Here is a 21,594-nt window from a genome sequence, read left to right as displayed (position 1 = left end):
TTGAAATTTCCTAAATAGGAGTATGGCTTAAAAATGGAGTATTGGCAGCATTTTAAAACCTAATATTGGCACATAAAATGGTGGTGTATGTGTCTCAGAATCCATGGAATCTTAAATTTGATGAAATATAGTATCCTCATTCAACTGACAAGGAAACACAAATTCAGGGAAGTTAATCTAAGGTAATGAAGCTGTAGGGTGTTACTGCAGAGCCCAATCTCTTGACCACTTCTCTGTAACCAGGGCAATGATCCTTTGTTGTGTTTTTTTTTTTCCTTTTCTCTCTAATTTCCTTTTCATAATCAGATTCAAATGTATAATGTTATAAACCAGTGATTATTTTCATTTTGTGATTTAAAAGTGAGCATACATTCATTGTAAACATTTAAAAAGCAGAAATTTAAGGAAGAACTACAAATCGCCTTGAATCCTACTAAGATAGTGCTATTGCCAACTCTGGTGTATATCTCTCTGGCTTTTTTTTTTTTATATATAGCATTGGTAACATACCAGCGATGCAATTTTGTGTCCCTCTCTTTACATTTAGCATTATATGGTGAGCATTACATGGTGAGCATGTTATTACATGTCCAATGAGCACATGACTTTGGCCATCTATCTTACTATTGTACGGTTGTACTATAATTGAACACTTATATTGTTGCCAAGTTGCACTGTAATATATGTGGTGGGCAGCCTTATTATTGCCCTAGGGTTTCAAGAACTGTTGACACTTCCTGTTAAGTTATCATGTTATCCTTAGCTTATCAGTAGAATTAAGGAAGGATATCTGCCTTCTATACAGAAGAAGAGACGGGAGCCTGAAGTACCTGAAAACACCAGAGCTCAGTGGGAAACATTTCCCTAAAGAGAACACCGCTGGCTTCTTATAGAGCTACTACTTGGCATTGTTTGGCGTCTTTGGGAGGGGACTTCATCAGTACTAGAAAATGCCCAGGTGGTCAGTGTGTTTGAGGTTGAGTTACCATAGCAAAAGGGTCTTTGCTCTATCCAAGTTCTGGTCGTATCCCTGAGGTGGAGGCTACAAATGACACTGCTTTTACAGCGTTGGGTTCTAGAAACTAGATATGGGAACTAGTGACTAGGCAGTCTGCTGTAAATATTTTTAGGGTTCTTCATTTTCTTAGCCTCATTTCCTTTTTCCCTCTTCTCAGTACTGACAAGAGAGAAGGAAAATCAGCAATAAATCATCATAGCCAAGCTTGGTCTTGAGAAAGGTCATAGGGAAATGAACAAAGAGAGGTGTTAAAAGGCCCATGGGAGGACTGAGCCTTCCTGACAGCACATCCACTAATCCCCAGAAAGACATTTTGTACATAGTCCCACCTTCAGAAAATAACCACTTCAATTGTGGCTTTTATTTCCTGGGTACATTCACGTTTACTCCCGTGATTACAGTGTATCTTGAAAATTAATGTCTCTTCAAGACTTTGGTATTTTCTCAGTATTCCTAATTGAAAGTCTTCAGTAACAACTTTTATTTTTCAACTGAATGATCTGTACGCAGTTAACTAGCCTTAAATTCCTCTAAATGAAAGTAAAGCACTGCATTATCTCTAACTATTCTTTTCTCGTCAACATTTGTTACATGTCACCTCTGTGTGTGACCCTGTGCTAGGTGGCCTATAGACTAACAAGTACAGATACTTCTTCCCCAGAGGCTGTCATGTGAGGCGAAGTTTGAGAGTGTGTTAGGTATCAGAGAGATGAACCAGAAGAGTGAATGGAGTTGCTTACCTAAGTCGGGGTGACAGTCAGATAACATGAATTTGTGTACGAAATGCTTTCTAGAGTTCACATTTCAGAAGCCTCAGTAGGGATTCTGGCCTAATTCTTCTTCTTCAGTATCAAATAATGAATTTGTTTTGCCACGTGGATGCCATTTTCCAAGGTGACTCTTAAACACAAACAAAAGTGTAATCCCTATGCGCAAGGTATTTACATTCTAATAAGGGGAGAAAGATTTGTTCAGAAGCTCCATAAGCCAAGGTGTTATCTGAATTTTCTCTTTAATATTTTAATTTAAGTAAGTGTACCACCTATTTGGAAATCCCTCTGAATTTCCTGTGGAATGATTTGGGGGTGTATGTATACATAATAGGGATCATAGGACCAAATAAAAAGAAGTAAGGTTTTGTGTGTATGTATGATTTTTTTTATTTGTTTGTTTTATTATGTCTGTTAGCTTAAAGAGGATTTAAAGGCATGATCCCTATTTATAATCTCTCCTTTCAAGTTGCAGATGCTTATTGAGACAGCTGGTAACTGGCTGGAGAGAGAAAATGTTTTGGAACTATGTAGTTTTAAATTTTTTATAGCAAGTTCACCAGTAATTTAAAATCTGCTTTTCTCTGCTTTGGGAAAGAAAATTGTACTTGGGCTCCTTTAGGCTACTGGGATGCTGAACAACACATTTACCTGCATTTTATTATTATGCAATCACATTTTCTTCACTCATTAGATGATGATGTTTTTATGGGTTCAAGACACTCACAGCTGTTGTACTTGCACTGGAGACTCAAGCAATTAGCTGCTGACCCTCAGGGTTGGGATTGTTTGACTCTACCCAGGAGAGGGAGTTGTTTGCACAAAACAGTCAATCCCTTTCAAAAATTCTTGTGCTAATGATTTTGTATTGTTTTTCAGTTTGAAATCCTTGCCTGCAAAGATGCTGTGGTTACAAAAGGGAACATGTTTGTATGGTTTATAAAGTTTGAGCAGTGTAATAGTTCGCTGACATTAAAGTTTCATTTTTTTGTTACGGTGATTTCCATTTCTTGGTTTCTAATTAATTTTCTCTTAATTTTGACTGCATATTAAAATACGTGTAAGTCTTTTGGTTTGTGACAGAAGAGACACTTTCTATCTAAAAAAAATGTTTATTTGTTTTGAGAGAGAGAAAGAGAGAAAGCACTTGTGCATGAGCAGGGGAGGGCAGAGAGTGAGAGAGACAGAGAGACAGAGAGAGAGAGAGAGAGAGAGAGAGAGAGAGAGAGAGAGAGAGAGAGGATCCCAAGCAGGTTCTGTGCGAACAGTGAAGAGCCCACATGGGGCTCAATCTCACAAACTGTGAGATCATGACCTGAGCAGAAATCAAGAGCTAGATGCTTAACCGATTGAGCCACAGAAGACACTTTCAAGGTCTCTATCTTGGTTGGAAATTAAGACATTTCCTGACAAAGAATTCAATTTGTTTTTACCCAGCTTTATTCTAACACTGTTATATAGCTAAGTATAGTGATTTGATCTTACGTGGCTAAAATATCAGCTTTTTAAAACAGGTTTATTAATTTTAGGAGTACAAACAATAGATCATCTGCAAAAAAACGTACTGGTTTTAAGCACCAGAACTCTCTGAAGGCCCGTAGATAGAGAGCTTTGCTTTGGTGGAGAAAAAAAATAAAAATGCTCTTCTGCCTAAGCAATCATTCAAGCAGTATGAAGCAATTGCTCTATGTAGATAAGGAATAGTAAAATGTGGGAGCAGAGTACAAAGAAGATAATATCCCTGCCCTCCAACAGCTTGCTATTCTGTATTTATAATGTAGTATAAACAGAGACCTGAAGAAATAAATCAAAGAATCTCAAATCATTATGTATTTATTGAACACCTAATGTGCATAATATTGGATTCTAGGGCAGTGAATTAGAAGCTTAAATCATTTTGAAAGAGATGACCACTTTAACAAAATACAATTTTAATGAAATAATCCAAATAATAAAAGTACTAGAGTACAGGGATAAATTAGGTGCTATGGGAGAATTAATTAGCTGAATCATCTACTACCAATTTATCAGTGAAAGAGAACAAGGCAGGAATGTGCAACAAGAAAGAAGGGGCAGATGAGAATGTTGACACTTGAATTTTGCTCCAAGCCATATTTTCTCACTAAGAAGTACAGGGGGTGGGGGCGGAGAAGGAACAACCGAAGAATAAGATTATCTCTTAAGAAAAGGGCAAAGCTTATAGAGAAAGACAGGTACCATATGTTTTCACTCTTATGTGGATCCTGAGAAACTTAACAGAAACCCATGGGGGAGGGGAAGGAAAAAAAAAGAGGTTAGAGTGGAAGAGAGCCAAAGCATAAGAGACTGTTAAAAACTGAGAACAAACTGAGGGTAGATGGGGTGTGGGAGGGAGGGGGGGGTGGGTGATGGGTATCTGTTGGGATGAGCACTGGGTGTTGTATGGAAACCAATTTGACAATAAATTTCATTTAAAAAAAATAAAAAGAAAAAATAAATAAAATAAGAAAAGGGCAAGCCTTTTAATGAAGCCATAATTAAATTTTTCCCTCAAATTCTATCCGCCTGCAGAATAACCCCTTTCTTTGTCTGATTGAGAATCATCGCTTGAAAAGGGTAGCTATTTGGCCTCCATTTCAGCAGTCAGAAGGTTCAAGCCCTAAGAGGGCCCACAGTGGCTTGGGGTTTGGACAGAACATGCTGGCACATTTGAGATAACACATGTGGTCTCCAAGATAATTCAAAGATGCCTAGACTCTGAAGAACCCTGGCTTGGCTTGGAACCCCAGCCTTGGCCTGGCTTGGCTCTGGTGTTCAGCTAGATATGAACAAGACATAAATATGTAGCTTGGTTTTTTGTGATTTGGTTCAGAGGCGATATAAATTACCATCAAGATGGATGTATCATTTATGAATATTACCAACAAGTTTGAAATTTACCATGTTCCAACCCCCTAGTTATATGTTCCAAATTCCTCTTTTCCCCAGATGCAACTACTACTTGGAATATCTTAGTGATTCTTTCAGATTAAAATTTTTTTATTGTGTTATTTTATTCTTTTACATGTACTTTTACTGTAAGCATTTTTATGCCACTGTTTTATGTGGTTTTTTAAATTCCACATTAATGCGGTGATACTATCTGTAAAAGCATATGTATGGCTCTATCTTTATGAATCTCCTATATCTTCAGTGATTTTCCTGGTGCAAGAGATTCTTTAAGAAATATATCTGGAGGGGGCGCCTGGGTGGCTCAGTCGGTTAAGCCTCCGAGTTCGGCTCAGGTCACGATCTGATGGTTTGTGAGTTTGAGCCCCACATTCGACTCTGTGCTGACAGCTGGGAGCCTGGAGCCTGCTTCGGATTCTGTGTTTCCTTCTCTCTGTGCCCCTCCCCAACTTGTGCCCTGTCTCTATCAAAAATAAATAAAAATTTAAAAATTAAAAAAAAAAAAGGAATATACCTGGAGGAGCCACTTGGGTGGCTCAGTTATGCATCTGACTCTTGATACCTATTCAGGTCATGATCTTACAGTCAGGCATGAGATAGAGCCCCCATAGGGCTCTGCACTAGGCACGGAGTCTGCTTGGGATTCTCTCTCTCCTTCTCTCTCTGCCCTCTTCTCACTCTCCCTCTCTGCCCCTCCCCACCTCAAAATAAATAAATAAACTTTTTTTTTTTAAATATACCTGGAAGTGTAATGGGAGGGATTTGGACATAGGCATTTTCATCTGTATTAGGTATTGCCTGATGCTTCTAGCATGAATACACCAATGTAAACTCATGCCAGCATTTTGTGAGATGTTGGGTTTGTCACAACCTCTCCAATATCTGATGCTTTTTCTATTTTATCCAATCACATGAGTATGAAATTGTATCTTATTGTATTAATTTTTATTTTCCTAATTACTAGTGAGATTAAAGATATTTTCATATATTTATTGGCCATTCAGTTTTACTTGTAATTTTTTTCATACCTTTGCTGATTTTGTTGTCTTTTTCTTTAAGAAAAAATTGACATGTAGGAGTTCATATTTTTTTCTATTTTTTATTTGATTCCTTCTCTTTACTGGAATTTACAATTTTATTCTTTATCTAACATTTTAATATTAAAAGTTAACTGATATTATTTTTAGTTTTTAAGAAATAAATGGAGTTAAAGTTATGATTTTCCTTCTAAATATCACTTTAAGTTATATTCATGGGTTGTTAAGTATACTATTCTTACATTAATAATTTTCTAAGTGTTTTGTGTCTTCTGTGATTTATTTTAATCTCCTATGTTGATGAGGAGGAAGTGAGTGTGTGATGTCAATGTGCATGTGTGTGTATGGTTAGTTTTCAAATGTGTTTTTAACTTTTTTTATTAATATATTTGAATTTAATTCCATTTCAGTGAGATCATAGCCTACAGGATAACTGAATCATTGGAACATTAGCCACTTTTTCAAAATGTTTTGTGCATGTTTGAAATAATATACTTTTGCTAATTTATAGATGCAGAGTTCTACATATTAGAAAAAGTGTGTCGGGGCGCCTGGGTGGCTCAGTTGGTTAAGCATCTGACTCTTGATTTCAGCTCAGGTCATGATCTCAGGATCATGAGATCAAGCCCCATGTTGGGATCTGCACTAAGTTTGGAGCCTACTTGGAATTCTCTCTCTTCCTTTCTCTCTGCCCCTTCCCCACTCCCTCTCTCTGAAAATAAATAAAAAAGCATTAAAAAAATATTTTTCAACAGTCAGTACTAAATTGTATATGCCAAAATCTGTCTGTTTCTTTGCTCAGCTCACCATTCATGTTTTCATTCAGCTACTGCTTTCTTGATTTAGTTTTCTTCTTGATGTGGAACTTGAGAAGTTCTTTCCATGGGAAAATTACATAATCTTTCTGATTCCATTTATCTTGTTTATTTCACTTTCACTTGAGTGATAATTTAGTTGTGTCTGGAATTTGGAGATGACAATTATTTTCTCTTGGCCCTTTAAGGATTTTTTCCCATTGTTTTCTTACAATAGTCGTTGATGAATAGTCTGCTATCAGTTTGTTTCTTTGCAGGCAATATATCTTTTCTTTCTGGTGGCTTCTGAGATTTTCTCTTTTTGACATTGATATGTTAAAAGATCACCTTATTATCTTTTGCCATGCCACTACAATGGGGACTTTCATTTTTTCTGGCCAAAAACTTGACGAAATCTTTTAATTTGGAGATGTACACATTTCTTATATGCTAAGATATTCCCCTGCATTATTACTTTGAATATTGCTTCTCTACTCTCTTTAAATGCTGTGAGCTCTTTCATTCTTTTTGCCTTATATCTTAAATTCTCTTTTATATTTTTTTCATTTACTTATTCCTCTGTGAAGGATTTTGCATGATTCTTCTGGATTTCTTTCTAATTCACTTAATCTAATTATATTACTCTACTATTAAATTTGCCCTTTCGAACTTTAGAAATTATAATAACTGTTTTTATTTCTAGATTTTCTGTTATGTTTCAAGTCTTCCTCTTCTTTTTTATACCATCCTGTTTTTGTCGTACAGCTTTCTTTCTTTCTGAACATTGTAAATACTTGGAAGTCCCTTTAAAATTGTTTCATTTTCTCCATTACCAATATATTATATAAATCTTTCATTTGTTTGTCAACTCATTCTTATATGGTTAAATTATTCAGAGAGGTGGTCATTTTTTTTCACTTATAAACTCTTCTTCCATGGGGTTCAGCCCAGGGCAGTCCTATTTGCGCTGATCTCTGGTAAATTTTTTATGTTAATTTCTCAGTTTGAAGATTTGGTACCTTCTGTATCACATGAATTCAGACCTCTATCCTTGAACTCTGTTAGGCTTAGGTTTTCAATTTCTTGTGGTTGGTTATATTTCAACACACAGCAGTGGGTAAATAGCAAACTTCCTTCAGTTATTCCAGGAATTCCTTGTTTCCATTTCATTTATGAAACAGTATTACTTGACTTCTAGCTTTATGCAGGAAGCTTAGTTACAGGTCCCTGCTCCCAGGATTCCGCGGTCTAGTGTCCCTTCCCCATGTAATCCAAGTCCTTAGCCATTAATCGATAATTTATTCCTCATTTCCCTTAAGCCTCTTGGCATTGACTCCAACTTAGCATTCTTATTTTGAGGCACTCAGCATGTCTGGTATCTGAGAATTTCCCTCTTTTGGTTTCAATCTAGACTATGTATTTAAACCCTTTTGCGGAGGTGGGGAGATTGTTAAATATTACCCAACATTTCAACTTCTGTACAGCAGCTTGGGAGATTTCCTTATCCAGTATGTCATCTACAAATGCTGAAAGCCCTGGGTCATTGTGGTTGACAGACCACGTCTTTGCCTTAGAATCTGCTAGGAGAGTTACTACTAAGATAGGTGGACTAAGTATCTACTTATTTGATAATGCCCATCTTTACTCATTCAATATCCTTTTGTAATGAAGGGAAATCTTTGGAGCACTAGGAAACTTGAAGCTTTGACAGGTGTCACTGACAGAGGGAGGACACCAAAGATAGAATTTCTTCCAGTATGCCATAATATTTGAAATTCTACCACTAGGAAGTACTTTTACGTAGTTATTTTTTTATTTCCAAGATTCTTAAAAATCATTATGTCATAATCAGTGATTAATACTCACTAAATATTTTCCTTATTGGCATTATCTGATTATTTTCTAGTAACTGTCCAAAAACCATGCACATGCACACAATATAGGAGTGTTGATTTTGATGAGAAGAAAGGTATGTGAGAAAGCTCTTACTGTAAAAATGCCTCACATGCAACATTATTTGCTCATTCCATGATTGAAGACATACACGCACACACATACACAAATGCATGCACAATATTTTTTAATTTGAAAGCATGATTTCTTATATAATTACAGATTTTATTTTAAACTTATTTCATATTTAACTGTATTTAGTGCTAAATACTTGTGAACTTGAAAAAAATAGCATTTCTTAATATTTGACAGAACAAGAAATACAAAAACTTTGGGACATAAGAAATAATAGAAGTTTTAGGTGAAAAATATTTATTTTGCTGTTAGGACTTACCTTCCAAACTGTCAATGAGATTTAGAAAGTTTTTAGTGCTTTTAAAAAAAACATGAGGTACAGTTTGTACAATTTTAGAAGTGACATCCCTCATTACTAAATGTAAACAACTCACCAGCCCTGGAGGTTTTGCCTCTTTGCCAAGTTTGCTTGGTGAGTTTGCTGAAAACCGTACATTAACAGATACTCTATTATGATTTCCATAGGTTGCCAAACAATGTCCTTAAGCTGTCATTTAGCATTCTGTATTTAGATAAATTTAAAGTTTTACTTTTCCATAAAGACGAATGTTTTTATGGGAGACTGAGTGGCTTAGTTGGTTAAGTGTCTGACTTTGGCTTAGGTCTTGATCTCATGGTACATGCATTGGAGTCCTACACTGGGCTCTGTGCTGACAGCTCAGAGCCTGGAACCCGCTCTGAATTCTGTGTCTCCCTCTCTCTCTGCCCCTCCCCCACTTTCTCTCTCCCTCTCTCTCTCTCTCTCTCTCTCTCTCTCTCTCAAAAATAAATAATAAATATTAACAAAAGTTTTAAAAAGAATCTTTTTGGTTAATTTTTGGATTGTAAAGTTACAGGCATAGGAGGAAACAGTGTTCATTTCTTCTTGCCTGTTGGTGTTCTTACTCCTCTGCCTGAGAATTGGAGGCAAACAAGGTATTATGGGCTCAAATGTATATTCCCAAAATTCTTATGTTGAAGTCCTAATCTTCTCAGTATCTCAGAATGTAACTGGATTGAAGCTTAAAATGAGATCTTCAAAGAGGTAATTGAGCTAAATGAGACCATCAGGGTAGACCCCAACCCAGTCTGCCTGGTGTTCTTATAAGAACATGCATTTGTGAAAAAGAAAGACAATGTGAGGACACAGTGAGAAGGTGAGCAATGCAAGACAAAGAGAGAGACCTCAGGAGAAACCAACTGTATGCCACCTTGATCTTGGACTTTTAACCTCCAGAACCATGGGAAAATAAACTTCTGTTGTCTAAGCCACCCAGTCTGTGGCATTTTTTTTTAAATGGGAGCCTTAGCAAAGTATTACTCAAACTAATCACCCCTTTTGTTCAGTCTCTGTAGTAATAAATGAAAACCCTTGCCAGATGTCACTTTCTTTAGTGGCATTAACGGCCTGGTCAAGACAAGAATGTATCTACCAAACTCTTGGGGAAAAAAAAAATTCAAGACTAAACACACAAGCGCACTAAAAGAATCCTTTATTTTCTTGAGAATGCAGAAGGCACCTGTGTATCTTTTGCATATGAGTAGTTTTTTGGTTTTTGTTTCTTTGCTATATAGAATATATTACTGATCTGACATTGTAAACTGCTTTAAAAACCGTTTGAGTCTCAGAAATAAATTTGGAGTGAATCAAAGGTAGATGAGAGATACAAATTCATAGTTTATTTTTCATTCCACTTCACAATGTAAATTTAAAATTTTTCAAGGAAATGAGTAATGTCCTGAGAAGAAAGTCCATTTTTTCATGATTCTAGTCAAGCCACCAATATGTTATTCTCCGTTGCCAAAGATCCCCGTTTGTGTCTGAGTTATCATTAGTAAACAGTTGTGAGGGCTACAGAAAGGCTACTGCTACCCTCCTTAAGTAGGTTTAGTGGCCACCACAGAAATGCACAAAGATACAAAGCACTGATTCTGAAAATTATTAATCTGAGAAGTAGAGTAACCTTTAAAAAACTGAAGAATAAAAACCCAGTAAAATATTGTACTTCTTTCATGCATATAATTTTTATTGCAAATATTTTATGAAATTGGAAATATTTCATTTTTTATATGTTTAAAATACATCTCACAGGGTAGCTGTTTTTCACCTAATTCTCCTATAGCAGTCTCTCTTGTTCCCTGCTGTTTTTTCTCTTTGGTTACAGCAATAATGTTAAAAATAAACAAATAAACTCACGAGAAATTATAGTGCTGTCACAGATATTTGAAGGACAAAGGTGGGAGATTGTTTTCTTCTTTGCAGATTCAGAAGTTTATAAAGTTAACTACCATAAGCCAACTCTAAAAATACATATAAAAAGGGGATCTAAATTTCGCATTTTGATTACTAGCACTTAAAACTGTTTCCAGGCCTGTTCTCATTTTTCACCTTAGACCTGCTTTCTCAACTTCAATCTTAACCATGTGCATTTTACATGTCCACAGGAAAATCAAAGGCAGTGTGTTTAAAATCAAGTGAATCATCTTGCCCCCAACCTGTTCATCAACAGCTTCCTCCTCCAGTGACTGTTACCAGCTGCTAGTTCCTTGCCCAAGCTCTCACTTTGTACCAGTTTCTCCTGTGTGCCTTCTGTACATTTCCAGTCTCTCACCGTCCAATCTATGTTGCCTCCATTTTTGATCCCCATGGCTCCTGTCCGAGGAAGACCATTAGCTTCCATCTTTGGGCCGTATTCTCCAGTTCACTTTCTACACTGCCCCTAGTTTGACATTTCTAAAATATTGGTCTGATTATGTCTAAAGCCATTCAGTAGCTACCAACGGTTCTTGCCAGCCTTTGGTCTCATTTCTGGACACCTTTCTATTCCAGAAAATGACCATTGTCCTTTTTGAAGAAATGAACATCATACCTATCTGCATGATAGTCTGTCTCACCTATATTTCTATGTACACTTTGGATCTCAATTGTTAGGACATTTCTTCCGGGAAAACTCTCACCTGCCCTCAGCCTCAGTTAAGGGTTCTTCTCGGATGTTGTCACAAAGATGCATATTTACCCTATCTTACCGTTTTTCACTGCATTGAAAATGTCTTAATTGTGTCTTCCACCAGTCTGAAAGTGCCAGAAAACCAAGGCAGTTTTTATGTTGTTCATTGTTGTATGTGCACAGAGCCTCCACATAATAGATGATTAGTAAGTATTTATGAAATGAAGAGATAAAAATTAATCAGTAAACAGAGATTACACTCTCTCTGATGGACCTATTATTTTCACTTTTTGTTTGAATGTTTTACTAATTAATATAAGCGATTATTCAAATATGCTTAAAAATCCAAAAGTTACCTTAAGTGAACCTTTATCCAATTCCTCCTACAACTCTCAAGGATAGTATGATGATAGGGAAGGAAAGTTAAATGGCACTGACTCCAAATGCATCAAAACGTTGACTCATTAGGCCATTTCTGTTACTTAATAATAGAGCAAATAAATAAGTGCCGTGACTCATTGTTCTTCTCCAGTGTAATGTGTTTTTCCCAGTGGTTTCTAATTACCCAAGAGAAGTCAAGCCTTTTCCAAAGTTCATGTATAGAAGGTGAAGGATACTTTAAATTTCTCGAAAAAAGGAATGGATAGAGATTTTAAAATGACTTGATTATAAAGGTATATACACACCTCTTGTTTTTCTGTCTGGAGCAGTGGGGATTACTCCGAAGGAGTAAGAAGTTACAATCTGAGAGAAAGATCAAGTTGGAGGCAAGAATCCCTTTATCCTTTATTGTGTTGACATTTATATGTTGGTCCAGTATTTTAAGACAGGCCTTGTGTCTTGCACAGCTGTGTCCAGTGCAGGGAAACTTGCCAGCATTAATGACAATTACTAGCACAAGGCTCTCTTCTGCTGACCACACCTAATTCTTTTACCCTGATTAAATATTTAAAACAGAAAGGTTCTGCGTTTAAAAACACAGTAAACTATGCCAGTCTAAATCAAAGTTTTAAACCGTCGGACAACTCCAAGACTTGAGGCTAATCATTCACCAGTAGAAAGATAAAATTTTCCTAAACTGAAACTGAGTTTGTAGATGCTGCGTTAACAACATCTGAAGTGGAAAGAACTTCAGGGCAACATTTTCTTCTTGCAGGATTTATTCCCAAAGGACACAGTGACTATTATGTTGGGCCTCAAAAACTGAAAGCACTAAAAATTACTCTTTGAAGTTTACTACCAGAATCCAGCGTCTTGACAGACCAAATCGGTAGGTGGTACCTGGTACCTTCTTTCTTAGAAGAAATGAAGGAAAAAATTGACTTTTCTGGAAAAGGCTTTGTACCTGAGGAAATTTTATGGCTTACTTTGTGGAGCTTCCCAGCCCGACACATATCTTGCCTCTACCCTTGCCAACATCTTGGAACACAGGCCTTGGAGAGACTGCATAGGTGACTCTGTTCATCCACCTCACTAATAATGATGTGTTCAGCCTTTCTATTTTACCTTGATTCACCATATCTTAAAAATGAATATAAATATTTTAATATTTGATTTCAAATTATCTTTACAAAAGTACACTGATCATATTTCTTTAAAAATATTACTTCCTTAAAGTTGTCACCGAGATGTCATCAGGACGTAAAAGGTAAAAAAAAAAAACCTGAGAAGCAGTCTTTATTCTTGTTCTCTAGTAAAAGGAACTTATCTCGAAGGTCATTAAAAAATTAAGTTCATGGGGCCCCTGGGTGGCTCATTCTCTTGGGCATCTGACTTCAGCTCTTGTGTTTGGGCCCCACGTGGGGCTCTGTGCTGACAGCTCAGAGCCTGGACCCTGCTTCAGATTCTCTGTCTCTCTCTCTCTCTCTCTCTGCCCTTACCCTGTTCAGTCTCTCTCTCCTTCAAAAACAAATAAATGCCAGAAAATTTTAGAAACAAAATTCAGTTCATGATTACTGTGGGCCAATTTTTGTTCAACATAGTATTGGAAGCTCTAGACACAGCAGTCAGACAAGAAAAATAAATTCGATGCATCCATATTGGTAAAGAACAAGTTAACCTGTCACTATTTGCAGATGACATGATACTATACATAGAAAACTCTAAAGATGCCACCAAAAAACCACGAGCAATAATAAATGAATTCAGTAAAGTTGTAGGATACAAAATTAACACCCAGAGATTGGTAATGTTTCCATATACTAATTATGAAGTAGCAGAAAGAGAAATTAGAGTAACAATTGTATTGATAATTGCACCAAAAAGAATAAAATACCTAGGAATAAACTTAACCAAAGAGGTAAAAGACTTGTACTCTGAAAACTATAAAGCCCCGAGGAAAGAAACTGAAGATTGCACAAACAAATGGAAAAATATTCCATGTTTGTAGATTACAAGGATTAATATTGCTAAAATGTCCATATTACCCAAATCAATCTATAGATTCAATACAATCCCTGTCAAAATAACACCACCATTTTTCACAAACTAGAACATATAATAATAAAATTTGTATGCAACCACAAAAACCCCAAATAGCCAAAGAACTCTTGAGAAGGAAAAACAAAGCTGGAGATATCACAGTCTTAGATTTCAAGACATACTGCAAAGCTGTAGTAAAGCAGCATGGGACTAACACAAAAATAGACACACAGAATAAAGAGCCCCAAAATAAACCCACTATTACATAGTCAATTAACTTATGACAAAGGAAGCAAGATACACACTGGGGAAAAGACAGTCTCTTCAATAAACTGTGCTGGGAAAACTGTACAGCTACATGTAAAAGAATAAAAGTAGACCACTCTCTAACACCCCCCACACACCCTCAAAATGGATTAAAGACCAATATGTGAGACCTGAATCCATAAAAATCCTAGAAAAGAACAAACAGTAATTTCTCTGACATTGACCATAGCAACATTTTTCTAAATATGTCCCCTAAGGCAAGGGAAACAAAAGCAAAAATAATCTATTGGGGTACATCAAAATAAAAAGCTTTTGCACAGTGATGGAAACCATCAATAAACAAAAAGGCAACCTTCTGAATGGATAAGGTATTTGCAAATAATATATCCAATAATGGGTTAATATCCAAAATATATATGAAGACTTTATACAACTCAACACCAAAAATAAATAAACTTGATTAAAAAATGGGAAAAGACCCTAAATAGACATATTTCCAAAGAAGATATACAGATGGCCAACAGACACAAGAAAAGATGCTCAACATCACTAATCATCAGGAAACACAAATCAAAACAACAACGAGATATCTGTCTTATACTTGCCGGAATGGCTAGAATCAAAACGACAAGAGGTAACAGGCATTGGGGAAGATGCGGAGGAAAAGGAATGTTCACACACTGTTGGTGGAAATGTAAATTGGTACAGCCAATGTGGAAAACAATATGGAGTTTCCTCAACAAAACTGAAAATAGAACTACCATATGATTCAATAATTCTACTTCATATTAATCAAAGAAAGTGAAATACTAATTTGAAATGATATATGCACACCTCTGTCTATTGCAGCATTGCATACAATAGCCAAGCTATGGAAGCAGCCTAATAGTCCATCAATAGGTGAATGGATAAGGAAGACACACACACACACACACACACACACACACACACACACACACACTGGAGTCTTACACAGCCATAAAAAAGATGAAATCTTGCCATTTACAACAACAGGGCGGACCTAGAGGGTATTATACCGAGTGAAATAAGTCAGAGTGAGAAAAACAAATACTATATGATTTTACCCATATGTGGAATCTAAAAAAAAGAACATAACAAATGAATAAACAAAAAGAATCAGACCTGTAAACACAGAGAACAAACTGATGGTTGCCAGAGGTGATGGTGGTAGGAGGGTGGGCAAAAAGAAGTGAAGGGAAGTGGCAGTTTCAGGCTTCTAGGTATGGAATGGGTAAGTCACAGGCATAAAAGACACAGCATAGACAATATAGTCAGTAATATCGTAATAGCAATGGATGGTGACATATGGGAGGTATACTTGTGGTGAGCGTAGCATAGCATAATGTTTAAACTTGTTGGACAAATATGTTGTATGCCTTAAACTAATATCACATTGTGTGTCAACTGTGCTAAAAAAATGATTACTATGGGCCAAAACTCCCCAAGGAGAATGACTTTCGGAAGACACACAGGTTGGGCACAGGGCAACCAAAAGAAGAGAAGAATTTTGCAACTTATTTGATTTCACCTATGCTAAAATGCTCTTTGGCAATCTGATGATGTCCTTGATAAAAAAGGAAAAGGCTCATGGTTACACGTCTGTGACTTTAATACATTTCAGGGTGTGCTGTGGTTGAAAGAAGTGATTCAGAAAAGTGGTTCTTCCACTTTTTTTTTTTTTTTTTAATCATGGCCCACTTTAGTGATGGAGGATAGAGAGAAGCTAAAATTTCTAGTCCATCTACCTGGTTGCTTCCTCCTTTTCAACTGAAAATAACTCCTTGATAACAAAAAAAAGAACAATTTTCAGCTTGAGCTTATATATGTGTGCTATAAAACAATGCCCCCTAAACAAAACAAAAAATCCATTTTATCACATTTATCTTGATAGTATATTGAAACTCACTCATCTGTATAAATTCAATTAGCGCATCTACCAAACAATGTGTATGTTATTAGCCATTTGGTGAATGTTGGCTAAAGTGGTGGTGTGCGGGTTATATCCATCTTCTTTAGGATTAGTGACCTGGATGATTCTTATTTAAACCTTAACTTGCACATATTTTAGTAACTATCTCTAAAAGATATTGTAAGCCAAAAATACCACTAATGCAAATACTTGTTATCAAATAATAAGCAAATTATCTCCAACCAAATGATCTTCAATAACCAAAAAAATGTTCAGTAAATTGAAAATGATAAAGATAAGTCAATATCAATTTATAAGTACAAAGCAAAAAAAAAAAAAAAGCAACCATCAAAAACCAAAAATCAGCCACAAGAGTAACAAAGTTCTGAGGACAAAGCATCCTGACTGTTTTCATGCATACCAGTAGCTTTCCAGTAACAGACTACTCATAAAGTACCTCCTTTCTTAAATTATTTTTTTTATTTATTTTATTTCATTTTCTAGAGAGGTGGGAGAGAGGGGCAGAGAGAGAGAGAGAGAGAGAGAGAGAGAGAGAGAGAATCTTAAGCAGGTTCCACGCACGCTCAGCGCAAAACTGGCGAGGCTCCATTTCATGCTCCTGGGATCATGACCTGAGCCAAAGTCAAGAGTTGGATGCTCAACAAACTGAGCCACCCAGGTGCCTCACCTCCTTTCTTAAATTATACCAATGTGCTGAGTTGAGTTTATGAACTGCTAATATTAGTTATCTATAATAACTCATTTTTTATTTAACTAGTGAAAAATCATAGTTCTATGTAAAGGTGAATATATATAGAATTACACATTTTGTAAATGAAAGAAAGGATTTACATTTTTGGATCACTTGGAAGCCCACCAGAAGGTCTTCCCCAAAGCACCCGGGGGTGTGAGCCATTCCTTTGGGCAACAGCTGTAGCTTCTTTTACTTTGAGTTGAAGGGCTGCTGAACTGCTGAGCACCAGCCTATTGAATAGAGACAAGCCTATTGAATCATATCTGGTCATCCTTCAAGGACTGGAATGGGATTCTTCAAGAGCATGGACTTTGTACCAGATGGCCTCTAAGTGTCCTGCTGACCCTGGAAATCACCGTTTATGACTGATGAGGAGGTGATGATGTGTGTTTCTGCTCAGAGTTTCAGGTACACATTTTATTTCAAAGACAGTACTCTTTATGTTTCAGAAAGAGTTACCACTAATATGACTTGTTGGCTTCTGGGCTGTGTCTCTGAACTGTTACTCTGATGCCAATGAGGGTTTTTATATTCGTTCTGAACTGGGAATGAGTTTTAGTAGATAAAACAGAGGTAAGTGCTATTAGCAATCCCTTTCCGAGTGACTAACATTTTTAGTCAATCCTCCATAAGGCTTTTCAAGCTAATGAAGAGCTCAAAATGAAGGTACTTTGATTTTTAGGGTTTTTTTTAAAGTCTGCTTATTTGTTTATTTAGAGTACATGCAAGCGAGGGAAGGGCACAGAGAGAGAGAAAAGAACCCCAAGCAGGTTCTACACTATTAGTGTGGAGCCTGACATGGGGTTGGATCCCATGATTATGAGATTATGACCTGAGGCGAAATCAAGAGTTGGATGCGTGGGGAGCCTGGTTGGCCAGCATGGTCAGGCTGAGCATGAAGTCTTCTTGGGATTCTCTCTCTCTCTCCTTCTGCCCCTTCTTCCTGTGTGTGTGTGCTCTCTCTCTCTCTTTCTCTTTCTCTCAAACATTAAAAAAAAGTCAGATGCTTAACCAAGTGAGCCACCCAGGCACCCCATTTTTAGTTTTATAAGAGTATCAAAATCTGGTCAAAGAGCTGGACAGCTCTGTTGTGGTGTTCCTGTCTAGATCTCCAGATTATCTGAAAGAACCCCCTCATGTGCTTGAAAAACTACCAAACTTATCTTCTCCCATATTAAAACCTTCTCATGAAAACATTCATTGTTTCTCTGGAAATGAGTGTTTGGCTTCAAAGATTTGGCATTAACACAACCTCATTTATCTCAACATAGGTGGTGAAAAAATAGGCTATTTCATAAGGACCTCTGTGACTTCCTGAACATTCTCTTTTCATTGAGGAAGTGACCCTAACTGGAGGACAGCATCTCCCATGGCAGCAGGAGGAGAGAAGGCAGGTGAGTAATGAGGTGACCCCTTATTCTACAGAGCACACAAGGGCTCTGTCTCCATGAATCACAATAGATTTCCTAACACAGACTTGGATATCATCTTAATCTATCTAAGACAGTGGTGAAATTAAATGGTGTCCAAAATCTTGGCAACAGTATTTTTGTCTTAGGGTCTGTGAAATTCCATGAGAAAAGTGTTCAGAAAGAGCTGCATTGAGTGAAGGATTTGGGAAGTTGAGGAATTATTCAAACAAAACCAGTTTAACTTATATGAACCCCCCAGTGAGGAAAGCATTGAGAATGGGAATTTTGAAATAAAAATTTTCCACATTACTTCACAGGTTCTGCTTCCTTACTGAATGTTGCTTGTTTGCTTTTATAAATAATATTTCCTCCAGCTGGCACCCTTAGACAGGATCCATTCAGATGAATGTCATGGGGCATTGAGCAATTCCAGTACCTTTCTCAATGAAAACTTAAAGGTTATGTTATTCTCCCTATCCTTTCCTTTTGAGTGGCTATGAAGGAAGTTGTTGATATTATTGTTAATGTTTCAAAGAAAACTGTAGCTGCTAGTTATTTTCTTAAGTGAAGCAGAGCTCCTGGCCTTGGAAATGCCCTTGAAGATAGATTTTTTTAGGTGTTACTACTACTTCTCAAAGAGTAAAGGATGGGAAAAGAAGTCTTTAGTCTTCCATTAGTTTGCTCTCATTTCTTTCCGGAGTGTGATTATGGTTAGGTATCTTGCTCTTGGGTGGAGGTATACACAGCTAGTTTGACAACCTGGTTGGCCTGAGGTGCTGAGGGGCACAAAGAGTCAGAATTTTGGAAATGCCCATGATTTCCATCAGCAAAGAAAATATTGGCTAGTTGGCAACTGAGGGTCAAATCAATAATGATTCTTTTGTGTGGGCACAGTTGGAAAGGAATGCCTTTCACCAATTTTAATAAAACCTCTGAAACATAATTGTAAAGGGGCATTGGGGAAAATCCTGTGACCTATTTGGAATGTATAAGAAGGACTCTCAGGGTGACCCTGGTGGTCAGAGAGAGAATGGAGCTCTGGGGATGGATCTAATGAGAGCAATCCTACAAGCTCATTGACTGAGAAATAAAGCAGAGACTTAAAGAATTAAAAGAATTTATTGGCTAGCATGGGGCAAAGTTAGACAAATATAGGCTTGTAGCCTTTAATCCATGTAGTGGAAAGAGACTGATTCATTAGGAAAATCATATTTCGTATGGGATTGGGAAAATAAGTAGAGAGAAGAAGAATATGTTAAGGACACAGTAGAATGTGAATTTCAATACTAAGGTGGCCTAATGGAGACTTCTCGACTATCCCAAGGGCATATGGATCAACCAACCTGGCACTCAGTAATAAAAAACAAAGGGACTCTTTCTGACCAAAGACCTTGGCAGATGGTAGGGGGAAAGAGGTGTGGTTGCAAACAGCCCAAGGCTTTTTCAACATCAACTGTATCCACAGACTTGAAAAGACTGACTTTGCCCAAACAAAATGTGAGAGAGACATCTGTATGATCAGATTACCATCTACTATTGCTGTCAGGAACTACCCAGAGGACAAGTATAAACCAACCAAACACCATAATAGACACCTTTTGGGGAGGGCGAGTGTGGGAGTTTTTCTATGGCCATGCAGAGCCGATAGGCAAGGGGTTTTGCTGGATTCGGGAACTTATTGAGGAATATTGACGGACACTGGTTCCCCCTCTCCTTGGAAATTTTACCTTCCAGCCCAGCACCAAGGAAAGCATCCAGCATGCACCACAGACATAGTCTAAACCTGAAACTGTCATTCACTGTGCTTGGAGACCTAAGGGAGTTTGAACATTCTCTGACTCTGCAGGAGCACTTCACACTTGAGGGCCATTTTATCTGTCACGCTTCAGAACTTTTCATCTGTAGAGGTCTGTGCTCTGAAACCAGGCATGTGGCCTTGTCACTTCCTGGAGCCTCTAGTAGAGTGTCCTTTCCCAGACAGTCCCAGAGCTCATCACCTGCTGTCTCTGCCCTGATGACATCTTACCAAGTAAGGCCTTCTCCTGTCACTCTGTATAAAATAAAACCTCTCTCCTAGGATCCCTATCCCCTTTTCATATTCTGTTTGACTCTTTAGCCTTTTCACCCTCTGTTACTTTATATATTGGCTAGTTTATCTGCTTGGCGTTTTTCCTGCCCCACTAGAATATAAGTTCCACGAGGGCAGGATGTTGTCTGTTTTGTTTACTGCTTCGTCCCACCACAGGTATCCTGTAAATATTTTGGAAATAAATGAATGAGGCCTTAAGCAGAGGTTTTAAGTTTATCTGGTCTCTTTCAATTTCTTCAGCCCTGTGGGCTGTTTGGGCCCCATGGGGGAGTAACAGATGGAAAGGGCTTTTTGCGAAGGGTGTAACTGAAACTAATTAATGTACCCAAGCACAAAATGAAAGTTCTTCACTCTGAGAAGGACAAACAGTTGTCAGTCATTGTTTCTTGATTATCTTTCCAAGGCAGGGTCCTACCAAGTCCAGAATGTTGTCTTTGGAGTGGCCATGACAAGTTTCTGGTCTTTAAGGAAAAAGTAACAAGACAATTGTTTCACAGGTGCCTCTGGCACATGCCAGCATCTAGTAATGATTGACTTGTCTCTGGATTTTAATGCCTTTAAATCATCCTGTTACTGTCCTTTGAAACCAAGGCAGCCAAGAGAGCTTAGGAAATACTTATTATCTTAAAATTAAGTTAACAGAAAGATTCATAATTGACTGTTAGCCCTTCGGTTCCATGGTTTCTGAGTATCATCTTGTATCTGAAAGCTTTTCTGGCAGTTGCATTCTGCCACGGAGAAAACTTGTCACCCATTAGAAAAGCTTCTTCAGACATCAGTGGGCTTGAGGACCACCTGAGTAGGTATTTGATCTCTCGCGTTCTTTCTTCTCGGTAACTCCAAATTCCAGATGTCAGGGACAATCGATTTGAGCTGGGTTTTATGACCTACTGTGGGATTCTTGGACAAAGTTAGATTCAACACTAATAAAATGGAGAGAAACACATCAAGTCTGTGAAAACCTGTTTGCCAACTCCACATTAATTGCAGAATTTAGAAGAGATTCATGGGATCATTAGAAAAATGAGTTCTCCAATCTTTTGTCAACTGTGGATCAAGAAAAGGAGTTAAGATAACTTTTTGGATTTCTTAAAAAAGAGGCTGGTCTTTAAATGAATCTCTCTAACAGCCCCAGGATGCCCTATACAAGCCACAGCCCTTTCTTCTCTCAGTACCATAGCCTCCGTCTGTGACATTGTGGAGGTAGCTCATACAGGCA

The 21,594-nt window shown here is 37.3% G+C and overlaps 1 protein-coding gene and 1 long non-coding RNA gene across 2 annotated transcripts in view; one reads left to right on the top strand and one right to left on the bottom strand.

The window, feature by feature from the left end:
* Positions 1-18,564, top strand: part of LOC124515352 (uncharacterized) — a 35,341-nt gene extending 16,777 nt beyond the window's left edge. Inside the window, exons 2-4 of the long non-coding RNA XR_006962798.1 lie at positions 12,659-12,772; positions 17,154-17,282; positions 18,146-18,564. This is a non-coding gene — a long non-coding RNA (uncharacterized LOC124515352). The remainder of the gene's footprint in view (positions 1-12,658; positions 12,773-17,153; positions 17,283-18,145) is intronic.
* Positions 1-21,594, bottom strand: part of CCDC192 (coiled-coil domain containing 192) — a 210,056-nt gene that overhangs the window by 99,596 nt on the left and 88,866 nt on the right. The window lies entirely within an intron of this gene.

Source organism: Lynx rufus, unplaced genomic scaffold, assembly GCF_022079265.1.
Source record: "Lynx rufus isolate CCGP_SWC_20201006 ecotype Redwood Valley unplaced genomic scaffold, mLynRuf1.p SCAF_1, whole genome shotgun sequence".
Classification (NCBI taxonomy): domain Eukaryota; kingdom Metazoa; phylum Chordata; class Mammalia; order Carnivora; family Felidae; genus Lynx; species Lynx rufus.
The sequence above is the reverse complement of the archived record's forward strand: the minus strand, read 5'-3'. Positions and strand labels throughout refer to the sequence as shown.